At 41.9% G+C, this 22,513-nt stretch overlaps 1 long non-coding RNA gene across 1 annotated transcript in view; it reads right to left on the bottom strand.

Moving 5' to 3' along the window:
- LOC107323731 overlaps window positions 1-22,513 on the bottom strand; it is a 104,417-nt gene that overhangs the window by 79,660 nt on the left and 2,244 nt on the right. Inside the window, exon 2 of the long non-coding RNA XR_001559328.2 lies at window positions 17,964-18,055. This is a non-coding gene — a long non-coding RNA (uncharacterized LOC107323731). The remainder of the gene's footprint in view (window positions 1-17,963; window positions 18,056-22,513) is intronic.

Raw genomic sequence — 22,513 nt, 5'->3', positions numbered from 1 at the left:
GACAAAAGTATTGAGACAATTAGAGGAACAAATGATTTCCTTTGGTGAGTGCATGGGCCTGGGAGACAAAAAACTGCTGCAAGGGCCAAGACAAGGTAATTTTTCTAGTGACACTTTTAGTTTTTTTCCAAGGAAAGCATCCTGGCTTCTGGGAACACCGTACTCTACAGTGGAGTTCAATGAATGCCAAAAAAATATTTCAATGGAACTCCAAAAATTTAAGCTTTTCTTCTTGAGAAAACCTGAGCTCAATGACAAGGCCTTGCCATCTGGTCTTATAGCGCAGCTCTTCCTATCACCACATGTGAAGTCATTTTCCCCGACAAATCCCACACTTATAGCATACGTAGCAATGCATACAATAGCTGCATGTTATTAAAATCCTATATTAGGAATGTAATCTATTCATAGCTCATTCCTCCCCTCCCCTTTTACTATTCCCTTAGAAACAGCTCTTCTCTACAGTAAATAAAGTAAGAAAGCCTTATCATTAGTTCTATTTAGGCCTAATATGTCATAAAGCAAGGAAAGCAGGCCATTTTCCTCTCTGCTGGGGCACAAAACACGTATTAACTATTCCAACCAGCACTGTGAATGATTTATTAATTCAATTTTGGAGCGTGTGACTGTCAGATCCTATAAGTTGGTTACAAAAAGAGTCTCTCTGGGGACTCTTTTACTCTTTTTAAACCCACTGACTGACATTTTGCATGCTTCATATCTGCACCCATCTATCTCCCTGCTGCTCATTCCCTGTGTCACACAGAGGTTGGATCATTTGTCCTGTCCACAGTACTTTTTTGGATCTGATGACAGAGAGGAGCAGAAGCAACATTCCACTCACACATCCATCTTTGTGCTTGAATCCCAGGAGTATGAGGTGAGGGGGGAAAGTGGTACAACCTGAGTCAGATGGGACCTCAGGAGGTCATTCAACCCATCCTGGACATCCTCCAGGAGACTTTTCAGTTCCTCCAGGGAAGGAGGCACAGCTTCTCCAGGCAACATAATATCTGTTCTGCATGAGCAACCCAAGTCCAGCAACCTCACTCTATGGAGCAGTTCCCACTAAGAGCAATCAAGAGTTCTAACATCTCATTCATATCTTCCTGTTCTTATATAGAATTCTGTCTCTGTGAAAGTGGGGAAAAAAATAAAAAATAATAAAAAATAAATAAAAATGTGAAAGCGTTTCTTCATTTATTGCACCAGGACTCTTCACCAACACTAAACCACCCCATTTTCTCTGCTCCCTGTTATTAATGAGGCCTTAACAGGCTCTTAACAGCTGTTTAAATTCTTTTGTTTTGACGTTTTGGTGGTGAATATATTCTTTAAAAGCTCTTTAAGTAAAAGGTTGTTTGAGCATTTCTGTTAAGTGAGTGTCAACAAAACATAAAACGACTCAGGGAAAACACTTTCTCTGTAGTTAAGACTAAACTTCAGATCTATGCAGCAGTTTATCCAACGGAGGACTGTCAAACAGTAATCAGAAAAACAAAAACTTCCTCAGAGACCACAACACCAGGAGAAACAAACACTTCAGTTTGATCTCCCACATATAACAGAAGTCACTGCATTTTATTCATTTAGCCCTGGAACAAACCCAATTTTGACTAAAATAAGTCTTCTGAAAAGGAGCCCTGTCTCGTTTTGAAGGTAGCACTTCCCCTGGTAGTTGTTCCACTGGCAACCAACCACAGCGTTGCACCTAATTTGCATCCATCTTACTTTGGCTTATTCCACTGGTTCTTTTTATGCCTTTCTTTACTAGATTAAGGAAACCTTTCATCCCCTCTGTGAAGCAAAAACAGGAGCCTACTCTCAATTTTCCCCTGAAACCATATGGTGTTTCATTTTTAGATCTAAGAACAGAGGCCCATTTCAAAATAAAAATAAATAAAAATCACTCTAAGAGATAGAAACATGAATAGTAAAGTAAATGCTCTCTCTCATTTGCAGTAATAGCTGTGAAATGCTACTTTGGGACTGGAAAGTATTGCAATTCTGCAATTACACGTTCATCATCTCTGTTCCATTTTCAGTCCCTTAGGCAGTATTTTACAGCTAGAGCCCTCCAAGGCAGCCGTATGACTGTAATCAGTCGTATATTTTCAATGCAGACGACAGGGTCAGCTCTCTTACAGGGCTCTGGCTCCAGCCAGACTGACATGTCACCGGATTACAGTTGTGTAAAGGTCCAGGAGGAAAAGCACTGGGGATATGAATCACTGTAGCTCATTCTTAGAGGCTGGGCAGAAAGGAGTCTCTACAGAGTGCCCATGTCACTGATTTACCATCCAGAACCTCCTGAGCAACAGACAAGTGAGGTCTGAAGGACGCAAGTGCAAGACAAAGAGACACTTCTATAGTCTTCTCTATAAGAGAATGCTATATAATGCATAGAATGCTATAGAATGCATATAGAATGCTATATAAGCATTCAAGGTGCTGAATGCCACCCCCTCTATTTGGGGATGCTGAGTTGGGGGTTGTGAAATTAATCCTGCAAATTAAGATGTTCGTATGATGTAGGGGAAAAGTGATACTCTTATTGCACACAAATTATTTCTTCTACTGCCCCACATCTCTACATAGATCAGCCTCCCCAGAAAGCTGATTGCATCCGGCCATATGGTGCCCTAGGGCTGCTGCTCCCCCAGGCTGATATCAGGGCAATAAAAACTTTGTCTGCTCTGCAGGCCCTCCCTCCCCTAATCCATTTGTTTCAGGTTGCTAAAGAGGAATTTGCTTCTATTCGTAAGATACATTTCTGTTGATGATCCACATAAAACACATCACACACGAGTCCCACAGACACCCTGCTTCTCACCCTTACCCAGCAGCAGAGGCTCATGCAGCTTGTTCAGACAGCTGGGCTCCTCTTGCTGCGAGCATAGAACTGCATAGCTCACCACTGCTCACTGCTTCTGTGCTTAAATACAACAGATCTTACAGCTGAGATAATACATCCTCCGTAATGTTATTTCCCAGAGACTATTTGCATATGCAACCAATCATGAGGTAACCATGGCAAGCAGCAGTCCTTAGTAAGGCTTTCAAATTAAATATTCATCATTCAAGGTCATTTCACAGCAACTTAACAGCAATAGGAACTAAAGCCCTCAGGTTCAGCAGGGCAATGCAGGAGAGCAAGAGGAAAAGGGAAGAGCCAGAAGGAAGAAAGGTAGAGAAATGATAATGGCTTATTTGTTTTGTTCTCACATATATTCCCCAGGAATCAAAATACAGCAAGATAAGTATCAAAAGTGCCAAAACATGAAAAGTTGTGAAAGACAGGCTAATTATAGCCATCATTTAACAGATGGGAAAGCTGAGAGCATGACAGGCCAGCAAGTAAAATAGGGCTCCGTGAGGACCAAGGAAAAGTTAAATTGGTGCATCTCCTCAGCCTCCCATCTCATCATTTAGTTTCAAAGCACAGCTAATTCATGGCTTCGCACTTTTCCCTGCGAGTAGAACTATTTTAGACAAACAGATAAAATACTAAGTGATAGAAGTCCGAATTAGCTTGTGTTTGTACTAAGAATCCTGGCACCAGCAATGCCCCCCTAGCTATGGTGCAGTGCTCCAGAAAGCTCATAGACCAGGCTACTCTGTGACTGGGAGAAACCTGTAAATTCTAACATATCAAAAGCTAAGTATGGGAACTTGAATTAAATGAGGTGTTTCCTAAAATAATAATAACAATAATAAGTTTGCAATGTTTTCCATGTTTCTTAATGGAAAGGTGAAAAACTGCTGCGAAGTTATTTGGAAGGTCACTCTAAGGGGAAGGATGGGAAAGTTTTCCAAAATGTTTGGCTTTGATTAATGAGTATGCTGAACACAAACCCACATGCGCTTCAGGAACAGATGGCCTTGTTTTGGCTTGGATGTCACCAAGCAGCTTCTTTATTATTTTTAATCAAAAACATTACTTATTCCTACCAGGTACCTGGTTCTGTGTGAGGGGAAGTGTGGGAGCTGAGGTTGCTCTCTCCCCATGCTAGGAAATGGGCAATCATGTAAGAGGAAGAAATATCCCTTCTATATGAATGAAGGAGAGCCCTGCTCACAGGTGGTGCCCACATTACCCCAGCAGAGAAGCCTCCAAAAGCATTCAGAAGTCTTTTAGGTTTGCCAGCAGCCCAAATAACAGGTGGTATTTAAAAGCCATGTTGCAGCCCCCAAATCCTGCACAGAACTGAAACCTTGAAGGGATTTTGGAAGTCATGTTCAACTCAGGCTAAATTTATCTGCCATTTGACTGAACTGTTTCATTAGGACTCTGAAGCTTCTGGAGAGACTTGTGTTTTTCATAGCAATGATTGGATTACAGGGATAGTCGGGAACGCCAGGTCCTCACAAGTTGGCGATAAGGAATTATGCTCTGCCAACACGATGCTCTTAAATCAGCTAAGTCCCACAGGAAGGGATAACTCTGCTTTGCATGGCTGCGCCTGGTGTGCACACAGCCCTTCTGGTTTAATCTACAACATTCAGACACTCAAGAAAGCCTTTGTTTGCTTCCTATGCTGTACTAGCCCACAATAACAAGGGCTGTATGATATCAAATCAGCACTCAGCTCAGTGCTGAATAATTATAAGAATTTCTTCTTTTCTCCCATTGTTTCTTAATTAGCTTCCCTGCTTAGTTTACAGAATAGCGTTCTACACTGAAAAGCAGCAGCAAATAAACCCCCCTCCTTAGTTAACTGATAGACAAACTCCAGCTTGAATTCGTCAAGGAAGAGAGGCTTCTCCTCCTGCTATTAAAAAAGTGAAACACACACTCTGCTGCCAAGGTGCCAAATCAGATTTCAGCAGGTGGAAGATGAAAAAAAGAACAGCCACAGCTCAGGATTAGATTTGGTTTGCTCTGTGCTCCTCAACCTTTGACACAAACGCTTATGTCATCCAAACATCAGCTGAATCTCAGAGCATTGATTGAAACTCAGGGGAAGGCTGGGATCTCAGCCCCTATCTGCCTGCAGCTTGTCAGCTCCCTGCATCCCCTGGGATACGTGCAGTGCCTCCAAGGGGAAGAATGGGAGAGGATTCAGCAGCCAGGTATGCACATGGAGAGAAAAGCACCAGCGTAGCAGCAAGAGGTTAATGAGCAAGTTAAAATGCAGCAAAGGGACAATGCAAGACCAACATCCCTTCCATACAATCCCTCTCAGTATATAGAGGGATAGGTAAAGCAAGAAGATAGTTTAGCCACTTCCTATGGGGTGCTGAAGAAAACAGAAGTGCAGACCCACCAGCTAGCAGGAGGTTTCTCACTATGGCTACATTCCATGCTTTTAAGTACAGCTCTACTGATGAGATGTTCAGGTGGGTCTCATGTGGTCACTTTGTGCTATCAGAATGGTATTAAATGTACCCTGAAAGCAAGCTACAACCTAGCTTAGATTTTCAGCAAGCTTGATTCATTTCAGTAATTAAAATAAATAATTCATTCATTTGTATATATATTATATTAAACTCCTTTTGTGATGTTTCAGAAGTAAAGTAGACTCTGATGGCTCATAGAACCTTTTGTATCAACTCTGGTGGAAGAATTCAAGTTTCCATTCTGTATTCTGTCCCACATGTTGGAAGTACCATTTTCCCACACAGGCCTCTTTAAACTCTATGCAGAGACGGGTATTTGAGCTATTACAGCAACTTAGCCAGTCAGCTCTGAGCATTTCTGTATGCATCTTACATGCACCGCGCTGGTGGCAGCTTGCTAAGAGCAACATCAAGAAAAATAAAGATCTTTTCCTGATAGAGGACATTCAAGGTGAGGTTTCCTTCAAGCAAAGAGAAGGTTTGTACATGAAGTAGGCAACAGCCTCTTCCTTAGACGAAATACTCTGGTACGGAGCATCTTCTCTACTAAGAGAAGGAAAAGAAGGCATTAATATTCATTTGAAAAAGACGTTTTCAGCTGCAGTTGTAACATAAGTTGGGCTTTTTGCTTGTGTTTGTTTTTTAACTCTGACGATAGAGGTGAGTTTAGAGCCTCACTGAAGAACCACCACGAGCTGTTCTGCCATGTCTGCAGCCCTGCCAGGCTCTGGTGGCTCTAAGCCTGCCTAATCTCCAGAGCTGGCGCTGAGCACAGCACCTCTGTTTCACTGCTTCACACAAAGATGACCTCATGCTCATTACACAGATAGGTGCTGAAGACCAATCCAGACTTCAGTGCTTCAGCAGCCATCCTGGCTCCCAGCTCAGAAAAGCACTTGAGCGCCCAAATCCCTCTTCATGGGATGCAGTTATTAAAGATAAAAGTTGAGGTGAGGAGAGCAAATGAACATGGGAGGTGAGTTATTAAGGGTCTGGGCTGTACCACCCATTTTAATAGATTTAATTTCAATGACGTTCCTTATTTTATAGGGGTGCCTCCTTTTCCCTTAAGGTTCTTATTCTTCCCTTCTGCAGAAGTGCAGCACACTGAAGCACAGGCTGAGAAAGCCCTTTATTTTCATCCTCTTACTCCTTGAGTCTCAGGCTTTTAAAACCTAATTTGAGATGCCAAGGATTCATGTTTAGCTGCCATCCCTGAAGATGGAGTGCAGGCAATAGAAGACACCCAGCCCATTAGACAATGTTGTACTTAGCTCCCTGAAGACTGCACTCAGAAAAGAAAGTATAGACTTTTAAGGCTAATTGGTTCCAAAATATACTCCCCAATCTCCCTCATTATAGCCCCTCTAGGGATAACTTCAGTAAAATAACTAGCGATATTTAGGTAGCTGGCACTGAGCAGACTATGCAGTGAGACTGTGCAAGAGAAGTCCCCAGGCATTTTTGTCACCCAGCTGCTCAAATGTTTAAGTTCCATAAAAATGCATGGCCCAGATAGATTCTCAGTTTGCCTTTGTCCTCTCAGGCACCCGGAACAATCCTCTTCTGGACTCGTATTCTCCTCTACCACAAAAACCTCCTTCACAAACCATTACCTCTAACAATATGAAAAATACTGCTCTGATTAAACAAAAGTGAAGGCTGGTTTTAGAAAACCGTCTTCATTCTGAGCTTGGACAGTCAGCTTTGGATTTTGGTCACTGATTGCAGCATACTGGCCATCAGGCTTTTCCATTTTTTATGTTGGCCACTCCTCAAGCATTAGGGACCCTTAACATTGGCCCTACAGGGAACACTTCCACACAGGGGGAACATGCTGTGGAGAGGGATGACCCAGGAATTAGAGGAGCAGTAAATGGGAATAGTTCTCCTGGGTAGCACTAAGGGTGGCAAAACAACATAGCACCATACCTTCCCCAACGCCCTATTTAAGCTGCATTAAAAATGCCAGCTACAGTTCTCCACAGCTCGTTAATGACTCATGTATTTCCCAGTGAAAGGTAACGAAGATCCCTTTGTCATGCTACTGTTCAGCTAACATTTCCTGCTCCAGTAACCCCTCTGGTGCCGAGATGCTGGATGGTTGCAGACTTGCAATGCTATCCCTGGCAACTGGGTCCTGCCAGTTAAAAAATGTAATCAATAATGACATTATTAGGAGCGTGAAGCCTAAGCATCATTAATTGTTAATGAGTAGAGTTTAGCTTTCGGGTGTGCAGCCAGCAAGCAAAAAGAGGTCTTTGAGCTGCTATATGCTGCATGAGGCAAAATTCACATTACTGAAATACGCTGCCAAGGGTTTGAGCCACCCCTCCCGACAGCATGTCCTAATTTATTTCAAAATAATGAAGGGAAATAGTCCTCTAACTCTGAAAAAAAAAAAAATTAAAAAAAATATATATATAGTAGGAAAATACTGATAGGAAAAACCAAAGAAAAACATCAAGCTAGTCTGAAAAGCTGTATGAGCAGCTCTGCGCTCCCCCAGCTGGCTGACTTGCAGCAGATATCCAGCACACTAATGCTGCTGTTTCCTAACTCTGAGGATACAGAAACGTGCCCACATCCACCACTCCCCAACACGGGCACAGCCCTTGAGAGGGATGAAGGAACAACCGGGATGCTGAAGACGATTCCAGTGCAAATGCCATACAGTAGAACAGCAAACATTTCCTGTATCCAAAATTAATCCAGATGCACTTCTAAGCAGCCAGCACACAAGGAATTCCTAGTGACATTAAATAAAATAGGTTTCCTAGCTTAGCTCAACACTAAACAGAGTCCATAAGCTGGAAAAACAGTTCCATCTTGTTTCTTCCTTCAGCTTTAACATCTCCACGAGGCTTTGATTTTCCAGGCTCCAGTCTGAGTCCCCAGACAACCACTGCCAACGAAGGAAGATGAAACATGTTTTTTGGTTTTTGTTTGTCTCAAAGCAGCAGATGATTATGAATCACAGTCACATTTTGCAAAGCTAATGAGCATAACTGATACACGTCGGTCCTCTTTCAGACGGCAGGAATTGTGGGAGGAGAAAGAGCGTTCAGAATGAAGTACAGAGCAAATTGTCATGCCAGCTGAATCCAGGCAGATTGAATGCAGGACTTAAATAGCTTGCATATATGTCAGATGCTCATGTCCATCTGGTTTGTGCCTCAGAGTGGGCATGCTCTTTCTAAACCATAAGGACATCATGTGTGATGTGCATTATATTGAGAGCTGGGGCTGCTGGGCATCATACACCCAGCACAAGAGATTTCATCTCAGCACCTTCAGAGCAGGAAGAGTACAAACATTTTTCCCCTGTTTAATGAATGGGAGCCATTCACTTCCATCCACATCCTGTGGAAATTTACTGCTATGAAAGAAGGTGAGAAGAAAAGAGGAAAATGTTCTCATAGGTTTCATTCAAAATCACATTTGATCTCTGCTGCATTCATACAAAGGAGAAGTGGAAAAGTCTGCTGTGTTTCTTAACGTGTGGTTGCCTTGGATGTTTAAACTGGTCAGGGGGTAACAAAGTTAGAAGCTGTAATACTAATGCAAAATTATACCGCGTAGATTAGCAATATACATATTCGTACTTTCAGTGTTTTAATTACATAACGATGCCCTTGGTCAGTCAGCACAGGATCACAATATAAATGTCTGAAGACATCAGATAGCCAGGCAAATAAATTATAGCTGTGTCAGATGAAAAGTGCACAGCGAGTGCTGGGTATTGAGAAAACATTTAGACAAAGGTGACATCCTTGAAGTGAGGCAGTTATTTTCTAAGCATTTTGAGTAGATCTAGAAGGAGTAAAAGTGGCTGGATAATTACTGAAGTCATTCTGCCTGGCATATTTGGCTTTAACATCTTTCAAGATTGATGATAGTTTGTTGGTGAGAACAGGCACATTAAACATGCCATCAGCAAATGTAATAATAATCAGGGCTACCTTTCCAAGGATAGGAGGCTTCACACTGTCATTATCAGCACTTCTGTTCACACCAGGAGCACACTCCTGTCCTCATGGGATGGGGCATGGATACACCCTAAGATCACTTCACATTCTGTTGTGTGGTGGTTCTTTTAAGTGATAAGTCCTAAATCATACAACTAATAACCTGGACATAGGAAACACGAGGCACTGATTCATTAAGATTCTGTTCATTTGGAATGGCAGGCAGTGCAAAGAGATGGCAGCAGTCCTGAGTGAGGCAACACAAGTGGGGCTGTCAGTGCCTGAACTGGGATGACAGCTTAGAGTTCTCTTCCAATTCAATGGTCAGTGTGGTCACCAATACCTGCTACATCTTTGATATTTATACATTTACATTTCCACATGCAACTGCCAGCTCAGTATCATAAAGCATTGCCTGAAGTTGTGCCAAAAGACAGATAAAGATCAGAAGTATACCTCAGTATAAACTGAGGTTTATCAAACGTCTTCATTTGACCTTTCCAGTAGCTCACCTCTTATCTCTTTGGACTAAAGATCTCTAGAAAGTTACCACAACTAAATGCAAACATAACTCAAACAAGCAGTTTATTTACAGTGCTGTGAAATTCCTTCTCTGCTTGGGCCAGCTGATAAGGACAGACACCTCCACAGACACTTTTCTAATCTCTGTCCCCAAACACACAGAGGATGTAACAGTTTTGAACTGAACATTCCCATGTAAACACAAAGTGGCCAAACCTGAGCTCCAATCAGTCCTGTATTTACAGTATGCTTTGTATTACATTGCTGTCCTGAGGCTGTGGCACAATCCTTGTTATTTACTTTCTAGTTTCCTACTCCAGACATATTTTCCCCTACAAATTGCTTGCTTTTTGTATTTTGATTTTGCAATCCATTTGCAACAACTACAAAAGACCGACCTGAATATAAAATGACTATCTCTAAACTTATTCCCAAATCCATGAACATCTTATCTAAGATGCAAATAACTCAGCCTTCTTAGCTGCATCTTCTTTAGCGAGAAGTACCTGAGGTCAAGGTTGCAAGGATATCTTGATCTCAATCATGAAGCACATATGGCAGGGCAGGGAAAGACTACCTAGGACAAAATACAGCTGTATGGCAGGATTTGCAAAGCCAGCTCAGCACAGTTTTTATTCCATACCAGACACTTGACCCAGTGTCCTCTAGAACAACCTTTGCTGACTTCAAGTTCTGGCTTGGGTCCCAGGATCCTAAGGAGAATAAACCCTGTTCTTACCAATTTAAAGGCTGATTTTGCAAGCTTGTGAGGTGTGGCTATTTTAGATTGGCTTTGGAAGAGGAATTGAACATAATCTTAACAAAACCTAAGCTAAGTAACTACAGCATCAAGCAGGATTAGAGATAAAGTAGAGGCCTTCAGAAATGCAAGTTTAAAGACAAGTTCAAACTATCCAAATATAGATCAGCCTGAGGCAGAAGCCTGCACTGGAATATTAGCAGGGAAATCTGGCACCAGTACAGTCTTCCATTGTAACACGGGAAGCAAAACAACTCTCCCTGCCCAAACTGTCCCTGAATATAATAAACCTGAGAAATCTATGCTCTGCTTCCAAGCTCTGCCTGCCCCCATGTGTTGTACACAGCGTTCTTATCACTTAGAGGATAATGGACAGTTAACACTGCCATGATCGTAGCAGAAAAGAGGAGGGGAAATCTGAGGCTTCAGAAGTAGCTGCTTAGTATAAGCACATTTCATAAGAGATACAAACTTTATAGATACATTGCCTTTGAAAGGCATTAATTAATATTTGGGTCACATTACTTAAACATCTCCATCTCCTTACAAACACAAGTTGTTGGCTGATCCCTTTCAGAAGCCCCAGCCCACTTACACACACTGGCTTTTGAGCCTACACTCGAATGGGGCATCCCTCCATGCACCAGTTTCGCACAGTGCTGTCCCAGCAGAATCCATACACATGTATGAGTGCTGTGATATATGAGACCAAGGCACATAATCGGAGCAACAGTTCAGTCTGTTGATATATTAGTGTAATACTCTGGATGATGCAGGAGTATCAGAACAGGCCTATCTGATAACGTGTACGAGTAATTCATCACCAGAATGAGTTGCTTCAGTGATGTATTACACAGGAAGAAAGAATGCACCATCTAAGGGGGGAAACAGGTCCAGCAAAAGCAGCTGTTTATTTTGAGGGAGAGAGATTTCACAGAACCTAAAGGGCTTCATTGTCACCAAAGCATTGATACTGCGCAAAAACATATGATGTACACCCACCCTCAAGTACAAATCTAGTTAGTTGGCCGCTGGGAACAAGAGAAACTTCATTTCATATGCACTAAAACCACAAACCTGAGTGCTGCATTCAAAATTCATACTGAGAATCCCCTTGGATTTCTTCCGAGTGTGGGATCTGCAATTTAAGCACTTTACAACTTTGCAGATTAAAATAAATTCAATGAAGGGATTTTTAATTTCTTATTCTATATTGATTTGCTTCTTTCTTTTGGCTCTTTGAGCCTATTTAATTTAGTCCAAACTAATCCAGTAGGCCAGCAGGACGAACAGAAGGGAAGGGAGGAGATCCTCTTCCCTTATAAATCCAGAGTAGCTTGTGTTCTTTAATATCTGCTGTATATAAGTTCTTTGTATCTACAAAGATGACAGTACCCTGTAATGAGAAATGATTTTGAAGTAGTAATTTAAACCCTATACAATAATGACAGCAAGAGATAAATAATTAATGTTGCACATCTTTTTTTTTTCCCAGTGCTTTTCATCTCAAGGAGTCTCCAGACTCCTTGCAGTCTTTATAATTGACAAGAATCAATTCGCTCAGTGTTCACACATCCATCTAAACAGAACACAGATCCTGCTAGAGAGCATTCAGAGCACAGCAAAGAAGGCTGGAGCTGGTAGCAAAGCATGTTTCACAGCAGAGGCATCTTCAGGAACACAGGGGACTTGGCCAGACTGGAATTTGGCCAGAACTCATAGATTGTTGTTTGCATAATCACAAAAGGTGTCACTGCATAGCTTAGAAAACCCCTGGGTTTACCAGGTGAGCAGCAAGACAAAGGGAAGCTGATAAAGGGAATAGATGCATCTCTAAACTGTTTGTCAGAAGGCAGGACTAGGTGAACCCAACACGGTTTGCCTGCACTCCAGCAATGAAAACAGATGCAGCTCTTCCTTCTATTAAGAGCTGAGCGCTTGCCGCTCTAACAAACTATCATCCCCACGGCATGTCATGATTTAATTCAAGTCTTCCTCCTGAGCTACCCTTCCAGCTCAGAAAAGCCATTCCCTCTTAAGAGTCCACCTTCCCCAGAGCCGCCATCCAGCTGCTGTTCAGAGGGGCAGCCTGCTGGCTCTGCCAGCCTCAGAGCAGCTCAGGAAGAACAGCAGCTGCATTGGTAATTATTCTCTTTGTGAGCCAGCACGAGAAGGGAACATACCAAATTGTACATAGCACAGAAGTAGAGGCTGACTTGTTTTTGAAGAGATTCACGCAAAACATTTCATGCCTCCCTTCCACCACCACCTCTTTCATGCTTGGAGAGGCAATAATTTCATTAAGTGATTAAGTGCTTTTATTCCTCTGACTCATAGTTCATAAGACATATGAGCATGAATTTCAATTAGTGTTTCTTACAGAGAAAACGGGATGGAAAGAAAACATTCCTGAGCAATGCAGCAAGCGTGAGCTCAAATGTCCTTGGTAACCCTGGTGTAAATCAGCTGTAACTCTACTGAACCCCTGGAAAGCATGTGCATAGAACTAGTGCAGTTCTGGAAGACAGCTCAGCACGTCCAACTTCAAACTGCTCAAGCAGCTTTATTAAATGCTAATGAAGTTAGGTTTTATCAGTTTTATGGGTGTTTAAATTGCTCTTAAAATATATACGTATAAAAATAAAATTCAGCCAGTGGGTTTTCTTGTGTTAAAACTCCCAATCCTCCACAGAGTCGTGTGTAATAGTTTGGAAATACTACATCTCTGTTGTTCCTTCTTCTCGAGGGCTAATTGCAACAGAGAGCAGCTAAAGAAACAGCAGTTTTATCTTTCTATTAGAGATCCTGCATGAAAGGACAAAGACACAGCCTTGGGAGAAGCATATTTCTGAGCCTGAGGAGGACCCTGGTCTGTACCATACTCACTGTTGTTTCCTCCCTAGGAAATCATAATTCCAATTGCAACAGCTGTAATGCCATTATAAAATAGCTACTTTTAATTACCACCTCATTTGATGTTTTCATTGATAAGTTTATACCAGCACCAGTTACCAAGGAGCTGCACAGCACTTTTCTCTTGGGCTTATTATTTATCATCCAGATCAAACAGTTTGAGAAGGTTAACGCAGGAGGGGAGCTCAGAGACATCAGCTGGACCATAGACTGACTGCATTTGTGATGCCTTGCTTGCCTCCAAGTTGTGGCCTTTGGGGATGTCACTGTAATAAATAATAAGCAACATCTATTTCATTCTCTAAACTACCTGTCCAATTTCTGGAATAAACATCCCCTCAGTGGAAATGGCTTTTCTGCCAGGCACAAATGAGTGCTCCCTGAGTCAACTTGAGCAGCCAGAGCCCCATAGGAGCCAGAGGAAATATTCCAGTTACACTTCTGAAGTTCTGGCTCCAAATGACACAGAGGTATGGGAGCTCCAGTAGTTTCATTCAAGTCCATAAGTAAATGAAAATCAGCTTCTAAACACACAGGTCCTTTTTCTACACTGAGGCAAACGCTGCTTGTAAATTCCCCTGACACAGGACCAGACCACAGCCCTCGCCATCAGGGCATCCTCCAATGAAAGGTCACACAGCAACAAGAGAAAAAGCAGTTTCTACTGTAGCAGAAAACATTCCAAAAAGGACACTTGTGTCAGAGAAAAGCCTGAAAATGAGACACAGATGCAGCACAGTTCACTAAGCACAAGCTCATGAGAATACCTTTTTGTTTTGTAACCAGAAGCAGGAAGGGCTTTAAAGGTCCAAAGATTCCAGATAAGCCCATCACTGCATTACTTCTTATGGATGAAATCAGACAAGCTTCCAGAGCGAGAGCACAGAAAGTAAGTTATGTCTAATAACTAAGTACTATCAAATTGTTCAGAGTAGATTTGTTAACCACTGAACACATAGGAACTTCATTAAGTTGCATCCAATACAAAGCATGTTTTTGGCTCTGTGCTGTTCCTCCAGCACTAATATCAAGTTGCAGAGGTCAGACTGGCAGAAACCCCGAGCTTAGTCATGGTCCCCTCAGATTCACTTCTTACTGTATTTTGGTTTCCAAGCTTTGAGTTCAGAACCGCGAAGCAATGGGTAACATTAAACATACTTGAAACTGACAATCACTGGCAGCTGAGGCAGAGCTACTTCCACATGCACTGGAAATAAGCAAACACTTTGTAATGCAACGGAAAGCACAGTAATGACAGCAGAACAGCAAGGTCCCAGGCTGTAGCAGTGTGGATTTGCTTAAACGTGTGCACGAAAATAAAGGAAAAAAGCTGCTTGCCATCAGAAGGCCTCAGGTATACAGGGAGCTCCAGCAAAATCCTCTTGCCTCCACTGCCAACACTTAAATGAGGGCTGGGAAGGGGTGGATCCTGGCTCCAGCCCTCCAGGTCAATGCATTGCATTGCATGCAGCTGAGCTCCCTTGGGTTGGCCCTGCTTTCCCACCAGGTTCTCCATCCCTGCTTCAAGCCACTACTCAGCATTTCCACTACACACTTACAGCATCTCAACAGTTAAAAATCAGATCATCTTGACCACCACCAAGAATCTCCAGAACAGCCTCTGATAATGAGCTTTATATAACAGAGATAGAAGATGAGCTTTGCCAAAAATCCATAAAGGGCTGATTATACCACTCAGCACTAAGACAAGCCTTGTTGTAGCTTTTCATGATTATAACTTTCAGTGAGGATCAACTTCAAGTTCCTTTGAGACACAGAAATAATTCAGTTGATGATTATGACTCCAACAGGGAACATCCGTCCCTCAGTTTGATTTGTTGTCTGTTCACTTTTCCTTTTAGCACTTGGGAATGAGAACAGCATGGGTGATGGCCACTGCTATCCTGTGTCACTGATTCATTTCCATCCCCATGTTGATTTCGTATTGATCAGTGAGCTGAAACAGACATATTTAAATTCTGTTTCAGCAAAATGAAACCTGATGTTTGTTCTGATGCTTTTAAAGAATGCAGAATATCTTCCCTTCCCTTAGGATTTCTTCACACTGCTTTGTGAAGCTATTTATCGCATAGTACTTCCAGGCCCTTTGCCCAGGGCCCTGTTGTGCCACTGTGCAAAAACAGTAGCAGCAAGGCAGCTCAGAATCAAAGCTGTGATTTAACAAGAAATATTAATGCAAAAGTCAGATTTAGGAACATTATCCTTACCTTGCATATGCAGGACTTCAGGATGGAAAGCTTAAGGTTCTTAGCCTCTTTGCAATGATATAAGCATGTCAAATTCTAGAATTAAACCCTATCACTTAGTCAAGTGCCTTAAATACAACTTTCCATTTACAGAGATGCACAGCCTAAACAATCTCAAAGACACAGCCTGGAAAGATTGCTGTGGTGGTTTAGCATCAACAGCACTGGGTGACAAAAAAGCCTCCCCATCCATCCCTCCCAAGGCAGAACCTGCATGAGCTTTAATCTGCCAGAATGACTGTTCTCTCCCAGGACAGAGGCAGTTAGCTGTTTCCTGACCAGGTCATTCATTTAATGTGCCCTAATAAACATTTCTTTGTTGTCCAGTGTAATTACTTGTGATCAAGGCCAAATACACAGTTCTGACAGGGATGTTCTTACAAGTTCATAGACTGTAAAACTGTCAGGACAAATGTCTTTTTACATTTCCGTTCTTCAAGTTGAGCTGTCAAGAAAACACCAAGGGAAATAGCTTATGTAACTATTGACTATGACTGGTCACTGGACGTTCCTTCCCCTGTGCCTAGCTCTGTTTAACAGCTCCTTTATGGTTTCCCCGGTGAATGTAAAGGTAGGATTAACTCCAGCAACTATGGCAAACACAGGAGATGAACTCAACACCCCTGATGCCACAAAGAACGTGCATTAGGAAAATAAAGCACAGGAGCCTTTCAGTGCTGGTCGAATGAAAGCACCAGCCTGACACCCAGACACCACAGGCCTTGGTTTACTCTCAGCACTGAGACAGCCAACAAGTCCTCCTGCTCCATCAGTTCTTCCAAGCTGAAAATACACAGTACCAGCAAAATCCCAGCATGGATAACCTAGAAGTTGTTGAAAGGAGGTTGATAATACAGCCAGTTTGGTTTGCTGGCATATGGATACGTTTTAGCTATACCAATGGTTTTGGTAATGAGAATGCTATTCAAACCAGAGAATGCCTCATAACTGCCAAAATTCCTCTTATCAGGCACATAACAGCTGTCATAAAGGAAACCACACAGACTTTACTGACCTAGGCTAAGTGACAGCATCAAAACCTGTCCATTTTGCAGTAGCACAGTGCAAGGCAAGAGTAGCAGGGGGGAAAAATGATAGTTCTGTCTCTAGAAAGAGGTGAATATTATATTGTTCCTGTTTATTACCTGCAGTTTGTTATATCAGGAATAATTCCAGGTAATACAGGTAGAACCTTTTATTATACACCCTGAGTAGCCAACAGTTCAGGGTTAATAGTTTAGGTATCTGTATCTGTTTATTATGCAGTCTGTTGTTTTGCAGATAAAATTTATTTTTCTCTCTATATACAAAAGGACTGAGATTTCACATCTTCTAACCAAGCACCACATCTTTCACAAGAAATCTATATCTTCTTGGGGTACCCTCTGCTTTTCCAATGCCTGTTCTTTATACCAGATGTGCCTCCTAACTGCTTCTGCAGAGAGAGCTCCACGTAGCTGCAGTCTCCTCAGACAGCTCTGTGATTTTGCTGTCTTAAAGCAACACCTTGTCTTCTCGTATCACATTATCTCAATCAAAATACAGACAAGGAATGAATATTTGATGTTATGAGGCACCAAAGGACCAGCAACACAAAGCTCGTTGTTTCAAAGAAAGCATCTTTGTGCAAACCATGTTTTAGATACATTTCCTTTCCTTCTACACTGCTACAGGTGCATCACATGGCTCTGTCCTAAGGTTCAGCACAGAGAATGAACTAAATATACATGAAAAATTCAGTCCAAACCTGAGGACCCGGCATCTCCCAACAAGAGATAGAAGTGAGTTTCCTGCAAGCCTGCCTTCATGTTTATGAGCTGAATCTGACACATTCAGAGACTTACCTGAAATGCAAGTCTCAAATCACAACTGCTCACACATCTGCCTACCAAACAGTGACACACTCACTTGTAATATCCAAGAACAAACAGCACCCACACAGGACAGCCTCCTGCTGTGCCACTGCTGCAACCTAGGGAACACACTTAGGGCCTGCAGCTCCTGGATTTCTCTATCTCTGAACACACAGAATTGAAAGGGACTATAAGGTCAGTAAGTCCAGTGTGTTGTAACCCCTGCACAACAGGGCACAAAACAAGCTGCTGAGGCCATTTGAAAGAGCTAAGTAGGCTAGCATTAACTTAGACAGATAAGCATTTCTCCTCCAGAGGAGGCGGAAGCATCACTACTCACCAAAACGTTCTGTAGAAGTCTTTCATCTGAATTCCAGCTTTGGACTTCAGGGGCATCTTTGACATTAATTCCCATTCCAAGCCAGCACAGTTCTGCAATATCAAATAGGTACAAAATTAGTGTAAGAGGGAAGGCAAAAATCAATTTGGAGTAATTCAGCTTTTACATGATTGTACTCAGTCCTTTTCTACCTGTTATTACATATTCAATTCCAAGTTTTCATGGCCTTAAAAAACAGCAACTGGTGCTGGAAGGAATTAACTTCTCCTTGTTCTGCTAATAGAGCAATTTTCCACTTGTCACTAAAAATATCAGGGTAGAAGGTGTTTGTAGCAAGGGTTACATATGAAGAGAGGGAATTCAGCACAAGCTGTGGGACATTATTTGTCTGCAGATGTCAAAATTTCATGAAAGAACTGACATGTTTTATTTTTTTAAGTAGACAAAAGACTCTGTAGTAAAGCAGTTCACCCAGAGGTCTCCCATTCTGCTAGTGATGGAAAGAAAACACTGGAAACTCCACTCACATCAGCTGGGAGCTACAACTTGCAGTAGGATTAGAGCAGAGTCTTCACTGGGCAGACAGGTCCCTAAACCCAGCTGATTTCTGTAAGAATTCCTTTTACCAGAGTCAGAAAACATTCCATGAAATAAGGTGGGGGGGGAAAGCACCCAGATATTTTTCTTCTTGAGTGCTGCAAGATAGAAGGATGTGAAATTGCAAGGCTTCAAAGCAGGAAAGGAAAAGAAAACCCTCATGCTCTCCCCCTACACTGTCTGAAGGTTCACCTAACCCAAAACCATAGTTCTGTATGCAGTACACCACACAGCAGACCCAGGAGATGCATCACTGTCTACCATAGGTAGACTACCCTTAAATGTTTTAGGCTGCAGTGTTCCAAAGGCAGCATCTTTCTCACAGTACTCTATGATGGTAGGAACAATCCCTCATGTGGCAGCCCAGCTCACCAAGGGGTAAGGATAAGCTTTCTTGTCTTGCTCAAAGCACATTAAACATCTTTAATCCCTTCACAAGGCTGTAGGAAAATATCATCTCTGCTTAAGTTTATTTTCTGGACTGGACAACGATGATCTTTTTTCCATATCTCTTTACTCATCAAAAGGTGAGACTCAGTGTAACAGCACTCAGATCTCAGACAGTGACTATAATCATTAGTCTAATAGAAATAAAACTCCATGCAATTACAGAACAATGTTTGGTGGACTCATTCTAGATAACATTTTCCCTCCTAATACTTCACCTCCATGTCCTCCCTGGCCTGTGTTGCAACTATTCCTTTAAAAGCAATCAGCCTTGGTGAACTCCTTTGCCTCCTCAGGAATGCAGCAGGGTTATGAGAGCAGTTCTATCTATATGGAAATGCACATTTCAAATATATCCATCCTAGTAATCAAATCCAGAGGAAACAATCCCCTAATATGGAGCTAATAAAAGTTGATTTTAAGTCAGCCTGAAGCTGTAAGCAATAAGGAGCAGATTTATAATGGTGGCTTTCATTATTGCTGTTTTTGTTCTTTACAGTCTACACCAGCATAAACCTATTGGTCAGCTTGCTACTGAAGTCACCTGTATTCCCCAGCCTCCCTTAGCTCAAACCATGTTTCTTCTTCCATTCAAATGGCTCTAAATCTACCTGGCTAGGCAGAGAGGTTGGGTAAATCATGGGAGCTTGCCTCTCCTCCTCGATCTAATCACTGAGGTAAGTAAAGGCATTAAGCCTTTCCCCTGTATGCTCCCCCCTCACACACTCGTGAACACATGCCTTGTGCCATTAGAAGGCAGCGGTGCCCCCATAAATATTGATCAGCCATTGAAATCCTGCTACAAGCAGCTACAAGACTATTAACTTCAGAGTGGAAAAAACAGAAACATGAGAAACCCAATGACTTAATGTGGTCAAGTGAATTTTTCCTGTCTTCTCTCCTCCTCCCCATGGATCTTTGGCTATAAGAGGCACTGATCATCTAGAACTGGAGCAATGATGTGACATAAAGCAGCAGAAAGCAGACCTAGGCAGACATATCTCACACAGAGCCCCTAACCAGGCAGCATTCAGGGATACTGAACACAACAGAAGCCCTATGCTCCACTTTGTGGTTCCCAAGTGCTGGGCACTGCTGAAGGCTTTGGGTTCAGAGGGATGATATAAACAGGTTTGCATTAGTCATTTATTCTTTAAGTGGTGAACTGTTGCCCAGAGCCTTTGGTACATCTATTTCAGGCTAAGAGTTTACTGTTTAGACAAGGGAACAGCAGATTAGACTTCTAGGCAGCATCTTTTAAATGGAGCATTCACTCCAGACACATGCTGGGAATATTCTTTATTTTGTTCCCTTCCTATGAGGGCGACTTATTCCCTGGACACATATACACATTAATAGAATCCCAGGTCAGAGAGTAGTACAAACAGACCCATATATTTTTTGTTAACAGAGGTTTGGTCTCCAGAGCTTGAAAGCATAAAATTGCCTATAATAATAACCATCAAGAAAGCTCTTTGGGTAATTAACAAAGCTGACATGACAAACAAACCCAAAGAGGTAATTCCCCCAGCTCTAACATGAAATTAATGTATTATTCCTGCCCTTTCAACACTGCAGTCAGAAAAATCCTGTAAGAAAAGGCAGTAAGGTCAACTCCATGACTTCACTGCAGGCAGATCATCAATAAACTATTTGCTGCACTAGGTATGCTTATTTGGTCAATGCTCTGGTTCCAGTTTTACCAAAGAAATTCAAATCAATACCCAGCTATTGAGACTTACAACCTGCTTCCATCTCATTGATATTTCTGTCCTGTGACAAAAACAAATAAAGTCAATGGAATTAAACTGCTGAGCCATCCTCCTTTCTGTCTTTAACAGACAATAAACAGAGGAGGTAGAAGGAGCTTCCATTTGGCACACCTCAGACTGCTATCTTGACCACTCAATGCAACCTCCTTCTGTAGCTGTCACCTTCAGCATCCTACCTTCCCAGCTGCCTTGCCCCAGCAGTAAACATAGGCTGCATGAATACAGGGTACAGCTACATAAACCACTTTGCAACGTTACTTCCACCAGAGTTTGAAGCAAACGAACGATACCCGCTTATTTATAAAAGCACACAGTGTACAAAAGAGCATTTCCAACAGAATCCAGAATGTGGGGTTAACAGATAGAACACGTCCTTTCTTCCAGCCCATTTTTCAGGCTGTTAATGATGCTCAGGCTGTTTTCCTTCCCACTGCTCCCAATTTTTGTTCACTGCTGAACAGAACCCCAGCTCTGCTGCCTTTGTAGCCTTTTACTGTGCATCAAAGCACCAGAGACAGGCAGCACCTGATTTTGGTATAGACACAGCACACAGATGCATATTCTTCTACTGTTAGTTTATACAATTCCATTCTAGGCTTGTTGATTTAGACAAGCCATACTTCCCTTAAAAGAGAAAAACAAAAAACAACAATAAACCATATTGTCCTTCATTAGAAATACAAGTCTTTAAAAGTCCTAAAGCTTTCAGTCAAAGAGGTTGGCAGGGGGAAGAAACAAGGACATGTTTTAATAGGGGTATTGTCAGCACTGCCCATTTTACAAAATAGATGTGATAAAAGACAATGTTCTCTCCACCCCTTACTGCATTTCCAGTACACTTGGAAGAGGAATGACTTTCCTAAATCCCAAAGTGACATGGCTACATATAAATCAATCTCCCATCACATTCAGGAAAGGAAGGCTAAGACAATCTCCTCAGCATCTCTAATATCAGCAGCTACCCTGATTACTTGTATATTCACTTAAGCTAGGGTTTCCTAGCAACCTCAAGGATTTGTAATTAACATTGGGCTTCAAAAAAGTAAAAGGCAGGTTTTAACGTCCCCTTGTTTTACCTCTAGTTATAAGCTGCACATAGTTATAAAAATAGTTTGGTTTAAGCAAAGTATCTTGGAAGCAGTTGAACGTTTAAATAATGGAGACCCTCCTTCAGGTGACAAACCTGACTCTTAAACACGATATTATTAAATTTTTTCAGCAATTTTTGGGCCCATGTCATCGCAATACCTTACCAGGCTATTTCAAGTACAGTGTGATTTCTGTAATTTAGGAAGATCTGAGCAGTATAGAACGGAGATACCAATGCAATTTCAGCACTGTAAGAGTCAGAATTAGATCCTTTGTTCTGTGCCAACAGCTAACATAACACATTCCTTTTTTCCTCGCCTCAAGTATTACATCTCTTGCTGTTTACTGTTATTCAATTCCGATAACAATGAAGTAAAATATTCATGTACTATCATTATTCTAATGCCTACAAGGATAGGAGATGCAGTTGCTAGCCATCATGTTGCTTGAAGGAGCCAAAAGTTATCAGTCCCCTTAGTTTTACGATTATTGACATTGATAGCATTAAATCCTAACTAGTCAGCTACAAAACCTATGGTGAAAAGCATGAAACACCCATAAGCATCGCCCTAGCAGTGAATCTATGTTACGTGCCCAGAACTAAAGCCTTACTAAATAAGACAAATGGCCCCACCAGCATCCGAA

Source organism: Coturnix japonica, chromosome 22 (genome assembly GCF_001577835.2).
Source record: "Coturnix japonica isolate 7356 chromosome 22, Coturnix japonica 2.1, whole genome shotgun sequence".
Lineage (NCBI taxonomy): Eukaryota > Metazoa > Chordata > Aves > Galliformes > Phasianidae > Coturnix > Coturnix japonica.
The sequence above is the reverse complement of the archived record's forward strand: the minus strand, read 5'-3'. Positions and strand labels throughout refer to the sequence as shown.